The sequence below is a fragment of the Ursus americanus genome, chromosome 4, assembly GCF_024610735.1.
Source record: "Ursus americanus isolate L20-20 chromosome 4, mUrsAme1.1.p, whole genome shotgun sequence".
In the NCBI taxonomy this organism is placed as follows: domain Eukaryota; kingdom Metazoa; phylum Chordata; class Mammalia; order Carnivora; family Ursidae; genus Ursus; species Ursus americanus.
This window is the reverse complement of record NC_142130.1, coordinates 67,374,958-67,385,291: the sequence shown is the minus strand read 5'-3', so window position 1 is coordinate 67,385,291 and position 10,334 is coordinate 67,374,958. Positions and strand designations below refer to the sequence as shown.

The window sequence follows — 10,334 nt, the reverse complement described above, 5'->3', positions numbered from 1 at the left end:
ACCACCATTAAAATATTTGATGATTTGGCTCTTGATCCAGGAGGGGCCTTTGGCTTGGTCCATGTTCCCATCTACAGTCCATGCCCAGCACCAGAAAATTGCTTACACAGAAAAATAATAGCTGCCAAACATCAGTTCACATATGAACAATTCTCCCTTCAATGGAGCTTTCATTCACTTTAGTCCTTCCACGCCTTCCACAGCACTTGGCTTTAAAAATACAGTTTTTGGAACATATCCAGGTTTCTCTAGTAGTTGTCAGAGAAAGCACTGCCCTGCCAAGACCAACTACACCTAACTCAAAAGCAAGAGTTCAGTTTTGTTTTAATGTTCAATTTGTCCCTCTTGGCCTCTAGTTTTCTTTCCTGAAAGTTGAAATTTCTATCTGATCCTATTTAATACAATCTTCAGTACCCGTGAAAAAATATCTTCCTTCTGGCAAGGCTCACCTTGAGTTTTACTATCTCAAATACCAAATCAGTTATTTCACTAAGAATCCTGGTTCTTCTAGTAAAGAATAGCATTAGAGCAGTAGAGACCAAAATCTTGGCACTGATGTTGTATTTCAGATTGTTTCAAGGGACAGCTGGGTAAGTGCTACCAGAAACTCAACAGTTATAAAAAATTATCCCTTGAAAAATGATGAGTTTGTGTTATTTCTAATTTGATTACAAATATTACTATAATAAATTTATTGACATACTTCCTCCTTTCAATGAAATTTGATGTACTACTTTCTGATATTATAATGTATTGTTTAACTTATTACCAAATCTCCCTTTTTTTTCTTCCTTTTAATTCTTGAATTAAGTATCCAGAGATTGGTTATATGGCAAGAAAGTCAGTAGATAACATTGTCAAACACATTTTAATATCAATTATCCAGAAAATATTTAAAAAAAAAACTGTTAGCCTTTCTCTGAAAGCAAATAATACAGACAAATTCACTAACCTAGGTCATATATATTTCAGATAAAGTCATAAACAAGGAAAAGTATAAGCAGACCAATATAACATTTTGGTTTTGTATTTTGCTTTCCTAAAATTCGTCTTCTCTCTGTGACAGTGCCATCATTTATACGGTCAATTGCTCTGATCTGAAAGAATAAATATTCTTTTATCTTCCCAAGAGAGTCCAGTGATTGTAGCCCACGCTAGATTCTTACATTAAGCTCCCTCAAATGCCAGGAGACTGGAATGCTGTCTTCCTAGATACTTACATTTCCAAAGAATGAAGTACAGACCTGAGAGACATCTCTAGATCATAAAAGCCAGTTTGGGGGCGCCTGGGTAGCGCAGTCGTTAAAGCGTCTGCCTTCGGCTCAGGGCGTGATCCCGGTGTTCCGGGATCGAGTCCCACATCGGGCTCCTCCGCTAGGAGCCTGCTTCTTCCTCTCCCACTCCCCCTGCTTGTGTTCCCTCTCTCACTGGCTGTCTCTCTGTCACATAAATAAATAAAATCTTTAAAAAAAAAAAAAAAAGCCAGAGACAGTAGGCATTTGTCTAGTCCTTGGAAAAATGTATTTACATTCCAAAAAGTTAGTATGAGATCAAAGGACCTTTCCATCAAAGGAACAAAGGTGTCTCCCTTCTTTTAGGAATCTCTCTGTATATATTTTTGGGAATAAACACACACACACACACACACACACACACACACACATGTATATATACACATGTATATACACACACACACATATATATATTCCCAAATACACACACACACATATATACACACATATGTATGTACATATGTATATGGATATAAATGTGCATATATGTGTACATATATGTATATATTTATATGCATATATATGTATATGTATACAAATTGGGGAAAAACAACCACCTATTTTTGCCCTTTATCAATGAAGTGCTGGCCATTTATGTAGATCTTTCTGGCTGAGTTTCATCATGTTACTAGAGGTAAGGTCTGGGGCAAGAAGGGCTGAAGCACTTCTTATTTGCTATACGGTAATCAATTAGAAATATATCTTTGACCCAGGGCATACTCAGGAATGTATGCAAGACAATAGTACTTTTAGTTACTAAGATATTTTATTTGTAGCTTAAAATTTACATTATATTTAGGAACCTACAATATCAAAACATGTATAGGGGCATGGTGTATCTATGGTCTGCTGCACTATATTCTGATGTAGCTGTTCCAATGCAAGTTTTCTCCATTGATTATTGCCCTAAACACTCGGCTCATAAGCTCATATTTAGAACTCCTAATGCCATTAGATTTATGTGTATGTGGCGTGTTGTGTATCCAATATACAGCAAAGCAATATAATGTGTGTGTGTGTATGTAATCTTCACAGAGCTACCCAATTAGTATCCTCACAACTTTAATAATTTAAAAAATATTCTACAACATGTCACTTGGGGTTTTTTTGCCCCCAAAGATTTGTAGACAGATACAATGCTACTATCCTCCACTCACTTCCTAGTTCAGACGCTACCAAAATTATAGCCATCAGTCAACCTAAACAATTTCACTGTTTATAGTCTTGAAGAGGAGTAATCTTAAAATAATTACATAAGCATTTTTTGAAACTCCATCTTATTTCTAAACTAAGAAAGTCATCTTCCCCTAAAGAAAATTATAATAGGAGGAGAAAAGTCAGGCAATATATTAGTTATAGTGCCTTGAGACTATCTCAATGTATTATATAGAGTAACACCAGGAATGAAGACACTTCTCAATTTCTCAGGTATGAATAAATCATTTTCCCCAGCCTGGCATCACATAGACATTTATATATCCATTTAATGAAATCAGAGGTTTCTTCTTGTATACTTTGTAAAATTTTTACTGCCAATTGAAGAAATTCAGGACAAGCAACCTCAAAATATGATGCTTTGGTATATTGATTATTTTGATCTGAAGGCACTTGAAAAACAACAAATGCAGGGAGAGGCTTTCTCTAAATTCCCTTTATCTGCTTAAAGAAGGATCCTCCAAAAGGAAATCAATGGTTATAAATCCCCTCCCAAAGTGTTTCACCAACCAGGGAAGTCTGACTCTTTTCACAGAAGAGGAGACAAAGAAGTCAACACCATAACCACACAAATTGTCACAAATTATCATACTCCCCCCATCTATTCTTCTAAGGGCCCATTCATCTTTCCTAAAAATAATTTATACTCCCCTAAGTTACCCATTCCTCTATCAAGGCGATATATAAGCTCTTAAATCTCACTGCCTTTTTTGCTATTTTTGCTATTTTGCTTTTTCTCCTGTGATGCCCCCATGCATGTAATATTAAAAATAAATAAACTTATAGACTTTTTCTCTTATTAATATTAATGTCTCTTGTCAGTTTATTTTATAGACTCAGCTATGGAAACTAGGAGGGTAGAAGGAAAGTCTTGCCCTCCCCTACACAATTAATAGTAGTATCCCTATTTTTACTTTTATGCACAAAAGTGTTCAAAGTTTCTCTGTGATAATGAGATAAAGCTTTCCAGGTCTTCCTTAAACTAGCTTTGATCCAATTTTCTGCCACTCTGATCCTTGTTCCCAGCAAAGAAATTCTCAGATCCAGTTTGATTTGATACTCCCCATCACCCAAATGTACCACAGGAATTGTTGTATCATATTTTCTTATCTAGTTTCTCCTATCAGTGATGGCTTTCTCTAATTTCTTTCACATTAAACTTCCTATTTTATAAACAAATTAGAGTATCGCTTCTCGGCCTTTTGGCTAAGATCAAGTGTAGAAACAAATTAGAGTAAACATTTGAGATTTTGTAATTCAAATACCATTTCCCTTTCACCTTGTGAATGAACCTATATTTTCCTTAGGGAATTATATATTCCCAATCATATAATCCCAATTAAATATATAATTCTCCACTTACTGTGATTTAAATGGCACTGCCCCCCATCCCTCACTGTCTTAACTGAGGTAGGCAGTGGACTCTGCCCTTCGCAACCCACATATCCCACTTTTCTGACTACAAGTCAGTGATGGTCACATGACTCTAGTCAGTCTAATCATACATATCTGTAGGATTGCAGCTGGGTAACCTCGAGGAAAGGATTTCTTTTTCTAATGTGCTTGGGAGTTCTGTGAATTTATGCCTGAAACCGTAAGGGATGAAATGTGGAAAATGCTTAGTTGATACTGTTGAATGGGAAACATTTTTCCCTATCCATCAAGGTTCTTCCAGGTGGTCTAAGACCAAACTGACATGAGACAGATTAACAGAAGAAAATCAAACAAAATGTTAATAACACATATATCTCCTGTATACATGGGAGAGACCCAGGAAAACTGAATAACTCCCCAAAATGGCTGAAGCCATCACCTTAAATACCATCTTCAGGTAAGGACAAAAGAAGATATTGGGGAAAAGAAAAAGATGTAGGGGGTGAGGAGTCAATTATGGCCGGTTACCAGGAAAAGCATAGGAAGTAAAAGTAAGGTTTTTATACAGATTTAAGTTCATGACTTTTCCATCGATAAGTTTTTAGAAATTTAAAGTCCCTCTCTGCTCCCTGGTACAGCTCTGAGGAGACACCCTTACAAATGGAGATCTCATGTACATATCTTTTACAAAAGGGTAATTTCTACTTGATTTTCAGAGCTCTCTTGTGTCTGCAGTTTCTTAAATATAATCAGCCTAAAATTATCAATATGCCAAAGTACAGCTTCAGGTGGAAAAATATGCACACCTGTACAGTACAAGGACAGTGAAGAGGTATGCAGAGAAAAGAGATTGAGAAGAGATGAGGGAAAGAAAACTTGGGTTTTCAAGACATGGTAAGAGCCCTAAAATCTAGCCTTGTTTGAAGAAATTTCTTTGCTTAAATATTCCCTCTGCATTTTTTCAATCAAGGGAGCATTCACATCCCACATCTCTTTGCCCTATACCAAATGTTTAGAAGGAATAGTTCCTGAATGATGTACAGACTTATCACATTTATATCACATTAAGTATGATATATATTTTATCTTTATAAAATCAGGATTGCAGTTTTAAGATATAATTTCTTTTAAAGATTGATTTAAAACATAAATGCATGATAGTCAACTGAAATGGTTTATTTGTGAAAGAAGTAGACATTCATAGATTTTATTTTCCTTTTATCTCATGGTTCAAAATTTTAATTATAAAGTTACATTCATCTAATACAAAAAGGCATAACATATACTAACTTTTTACTATTAAAAGTAGTATTTCACTCAAAATTAATTTAGGGATGATTTTATTTTCTTCAAGCAGTATCATTCACTTCGTGTTCATCATAATTACAATAAATGTCACAATTCTAGGTAAAAACCAAGAAAATATCCTTAAAGGAAATTATTTTATGTGTTATATTATTGAACAAGCACATATGTCCTTGACAAAGAAAAAAATGTTTTATATAAATAGGATAATTAAAAAATAAAAACATATTTTCCTACAAATCTACTTTTTTCTCAAAATAATTTAGTCATGAAAATTATATAAGAATATAGAAATGTAATTGCTATTTTAATAATTCCATTTTCACTGTCTTAAGTTAATATAAGATTTTTTATACAATCTTTGCTATATTTGATTTTCAGTCCTATAGCCTGTTAGATTAACTGCATATATAACTATTTACCTTAATCTTAGTAGTGACTGTCCACATGTATGATTATTTGACATACCATCTAATCACGCATTGTCCTAGGCTCTGTCACAGAATTGTTAAAGCATTAGGAAAAAGCCCCACTTTTAATATAATAGAGTAGGGACAAAAAGACAGATTATCCAATTATACTATGATTCGTGCAACTTTCATCATTCTAACGCATATTAGCATTGAGGTAGGTGTATATATCTTATTAGTGATAGGAAGTCACATAACTTTAAGATGCCACTGTAAATATTTCATATTCTAACAATATGACTTTTCCTTATGTACATTAATTTCTTTTTCTATACCTGAGGCAAAATTTTCATTGCTTCCTAAATAAGAGATATGAGAAAATGCAATATAATGAGCAACAAGCCTAGACAGGACTAAGCTTGACTAATAAAATGTTCTATAAAAGATATATTTTCTTTAGTGGCCCAATTCTGCATGCTAAAATATTACTTTCATTCTGAGTTAGGGCCCATGAGATTGAACCACCTCTCTATAACAATATTAGTAAGGAAAATTTTTTAGGACTTACAGAGACAGCCAAAACACTAACATATGATGATTAAACCTACATTAAATCATAAAAACAAATACAGTTTACTACACAATTAAAGCATATATATATATATATATATATATATATATATATATATATATACACACACACACACACACATGTATAGGCAAAATATTTACAGGTAGGTTTATCTTTAAATCTCATTATGCAAGTGTATTTTTATCACAGTGGTTTTAGAATACAGTAGGTTCTTTCCTGATATGTTAGGACATAAGAAAAGTGGCAAAGTAAATATATCTTTTTGGAATGTTAATTGAGGAACATTATTCTGTTCAGTTAGGGACCATATTTCTGGAATATAAACTTTTGCAGAAAAATCTTCAATACTAAAATCAGGAACTGCTTGAAACTATTATTACTTTCACATGGGTTTTTCAACTTTCATTTTTTTAAGTACATAATACATTTAGATAATACATATTTCAAGAGATTTAAAAAAAATTTGGGTCCTACCTCTATCCTTTGTCCCAGGCTATATTTTCAATGATGTTTCTATAGTGACAAGTCTCAGAAGATAGTGTCTCCTTTAGAGCAAAGAAGGGGCGTGTTTATGCCAGGATAAAAGATTTTGGTTTCCAAATCACAGGGCTCCTGAAGCTCAATAGTCCTACCCTATAACTCAAACCACTGCATATACAGGTATCTAAGCCCTTTACATCACCTTCAAAGGACTTGGAGGCAAGAGAAAATGCCAGAAATATGCCGATGCACATGTTGCTTGCCTGACTTGAGATATAAAGTCCTTTATCTCTGCCCTAAGAGCTTGTCTCTGTCAGCACTGATGAAATTGGAACACGCTCACTTATTAGCTTGTTAGTAGGTTAAAATCCCAGAGTTTTCATAGTTCTTCACAATTCTGCAATAAGAACAAAATGCTAGCAGACACGGTTTACTGGATAAGGAAAGATAACGGCCCCGATAGCACTTGCAGGTATACAAGAAGACTCTCCATGATCTGGCTGTGAATACTCTGGTCTAAGTTGTGCGTGAGGAGGTTGAGGAGTCCGTCTCTCACTGTCCTAATCCTCCAATGAAAGTTCAGAAACTGAGTTATGAGAAGTAGGCTTGAAAGGGTATCTTGGGGGACGCCTAGGTGGCTCAGTCAGTTAAACATCAGCCTTCAGCTTAGGTCATGATCCCAGGGTCCTGGGATCAAGTCCCACACTGAGTCCCGCATCAGGATCCTTGTTCAGCCACAAAAACAGAATGAATTCAGAGGCTTGCTTATGAGGGTAGAGCTGCTCTCTCCCTAATCACCTCCTGATTCCTCCCTCTCTCTCCATTTTGACTTAGCTGCTTTAAAGGGAAAGATAATCACAGTTGAGGTCCGTCTGTCCCCACGGACAACTAAAGGCCATACACACCCATCCATGTACGCTTAGAAACTTTGAGGAGAGGAGGAAACCCAACTTTTATGGCTTTGTCGGAAAACATCTCTAACCTATCTCACCCCATAAGAGAATAAGAGGTGCTAATTTAGGTAGGAAAGAGAAAATCATCTGACCTTGCGGGTAGAGCCATTTTGATCAATTTACTTTTGTTGCTATACTAAAAACTCTAACAATTAAAAATAATAATGTTAATGTTAGTTATTATAAACATTTAATGTATTATGTAAGAATCTTTGCTATATTAATGACCTCAGTTAAATTTACTCATTCAGCGACAATTTCCTGAGTTTCTATAATAGCACATTGCTAGAGTTATAAGGATATGGTATCTTTTTTTTTTTTAAAGATTTTATTTATTTATTTGACAGAGATAGAGACAGCCAGCGAGAGAGGGAACACAAGCAGGGGGAGTGGGAGAGGAAGAAGCAGGCTCCTAGCGGAGGAGCCCGATGTGGGGCTCGATCCCATAACGCTGGCATCACGCCCTGAGCCGAAGGCAGACGCTCAACCGCTGTGCCACCCAGGCGCCCCAAGGATATGGTATCTTAATACCTGATACCCGTAGGCACTTAAGTGATCTGTTGAACTGATCTGAAGTGAGGTGAAGCAAATTTCATTAAAAGCTTTCTTATTAATGGAGCTTACAATGTATTGGGTAGTAGTGGACTGACAGAAATTAAATATCACACTGAATGTCTGTTGAAGTTCTCTGGCAGAGGAACTAAAAAATCAGTAAATATTTAGTTGCAAAGCAAATAATTATCAAGGGGATGACAGAAGCATGGTTCTTGGAGGGCATCTGCTAGATTTTAGAGCAAGTGAAATTTCAGAGAGAAAATTAATTTGAACCATACCACCTCTATCCCCAACCATCTAATATTCAATTTTCTACCTATAGTCACCAGCCTGAAATGCATCCCATGATCTGAAAACCACTTGATTTGGGCAATGTAATAGTATATACAGCTATACCTCATTTTATTGTGTTTCACTTTATTACACTTCATAGATACTGCATCGTTTTTATAAACTGAACGTCTGTGGCAACTCTGGGTTGAGCAAGTCTATTGGTGCCATTTTTCCAACTGTATTTGCTCACTTCATGTCTGTGTCTCATTCTGGTAATTCTCACAATATGTCAAACTTATTCATTATGTTTATTATACTGATCTGTGACCAATGATAATGACTCACCGAAAGCTCAGATGATTGGCATTTTTTTAAAAAGTAATTTTTAATTAAGGTATGTACATTTTCTCTTTAGACATACTGCTATTACACACAGAACAGACTGCATTATAATGTAAACATAACTTTTATTGTACTGGAAAACCAAGGAATTCATTTGACTTGCTTTATTGTGATATTTGCTTTATTATGATAATTGCTTTCTTGCAATGGTCTAGAACCAAACCCACAATATCTTTGAGGTATGCCTGTATTGTAATGATACCAGAGTTTAGGGTAAATTACCTCACAGATTTTTCACAGTACTCACAAGCAGTTTTCATGAAACAGCCTGGAGAAAGTGAGCTCTGTGTGAAGCAACATAAACAGATATCTACTCTTCCCTGAAATATTAAATTCATAGGAACTAGAATTTTCAGAAAACTCATGTATAAAGTGGGTTGTAAAATTAAGGTAATTAATGGGATACAAGGCAAAAATTTTAAAACGCAAATCAAATGTCTACTAGATGACTCAGAAATCAGGATATTTTGTCCCCTCATATACATTGAGTTGTCGAAGTCACAGATATTCTGAATTAGTCAAGATAACAGAGGCCAAAATGTGTTCCACATGTTGAGTAATTTAACTACAGAAAATAATTTTTTCCTAAATTCCCTAAGTATCTAGAGGAGGCGAAAAACTGAAGGATAGGTTTTATTTGCCTATTGAGGTATCACATACAATTATTAATATAATTCAGATAAAAATCAAATTTCTTCTAGGATTACCCACAAAGAATTCCACAGAGTTTTTTTTTTTTTTCCTTTTGTTATGAAGTACCAACTCTTATGATTGTAAAACTTTTCTAGTCCAGCTAGTTTGTCTCTGGGTGGGGAGAGGGAGGACTGACTTATCCCAGGGACTCTCAGCACTGGCATTGGCTAGAATTAGGAGCTAATTAGGTCTGCATAGGTTTAACAGTGAAATCACTCTTTCCCAGTGGTTAGGCTCAACCTTGGGAAAAGGGTGTAGGTCAGTTCTTAATTTAACCAGAGTGGGTAGCTCATCCCTAATGTGTTACAACATTAGTATGCTCCTAAAGTTAAATGTTGGGTTTATTAATTGGGAAGAGCTTTAAGAGGCAATGTTGTGGAGTGCAATGTGAACTTTCCAGGTTTCTGCTCACCTCAAAGTCCACTGGGACATTCTTAGAATATAAGTGAATTCTGCAGTTATGCTACATTGACCAAACACTATAAAAATTGAAGATTAACTTAAGTCGATTGTAGCATAAGAAACTTTACATTAAGTTAATAAGCAATAAAACTAAGTTTAACTTCTAACATTTTCTCTTTGGGGCAAGAATTCTCAGCCTGCATGAATTTTTCCTAAATATTTAAAATTAGCAGACTTATGGAATGCAAGTTAATTTTTCATTATAACATCTAGCATATGATCAATAGGTATAATTCCATTTTGAGGATTTAGATTAATATTTTTATTATCTTCTCAAAATACTGAAATATACACATTTGAGACCCAATCTTTATTTCTCAATGTCACA

General features: G+C 34.9%; 1 pseudogene; it reads left to right on the top strand.

The window, feature by feature from the left end:
- The first annotated feature begins 3,693 nt into the window (after nucleotides 1-3,693).
- Nucleotides 3,694-3,833, top strand: LOC123784443 (U2 spliceosomal RNA; annotated as a pseudogene).
- Nucleotides 3,834-10,334: the final 6,501 nt, after the last annotated feature.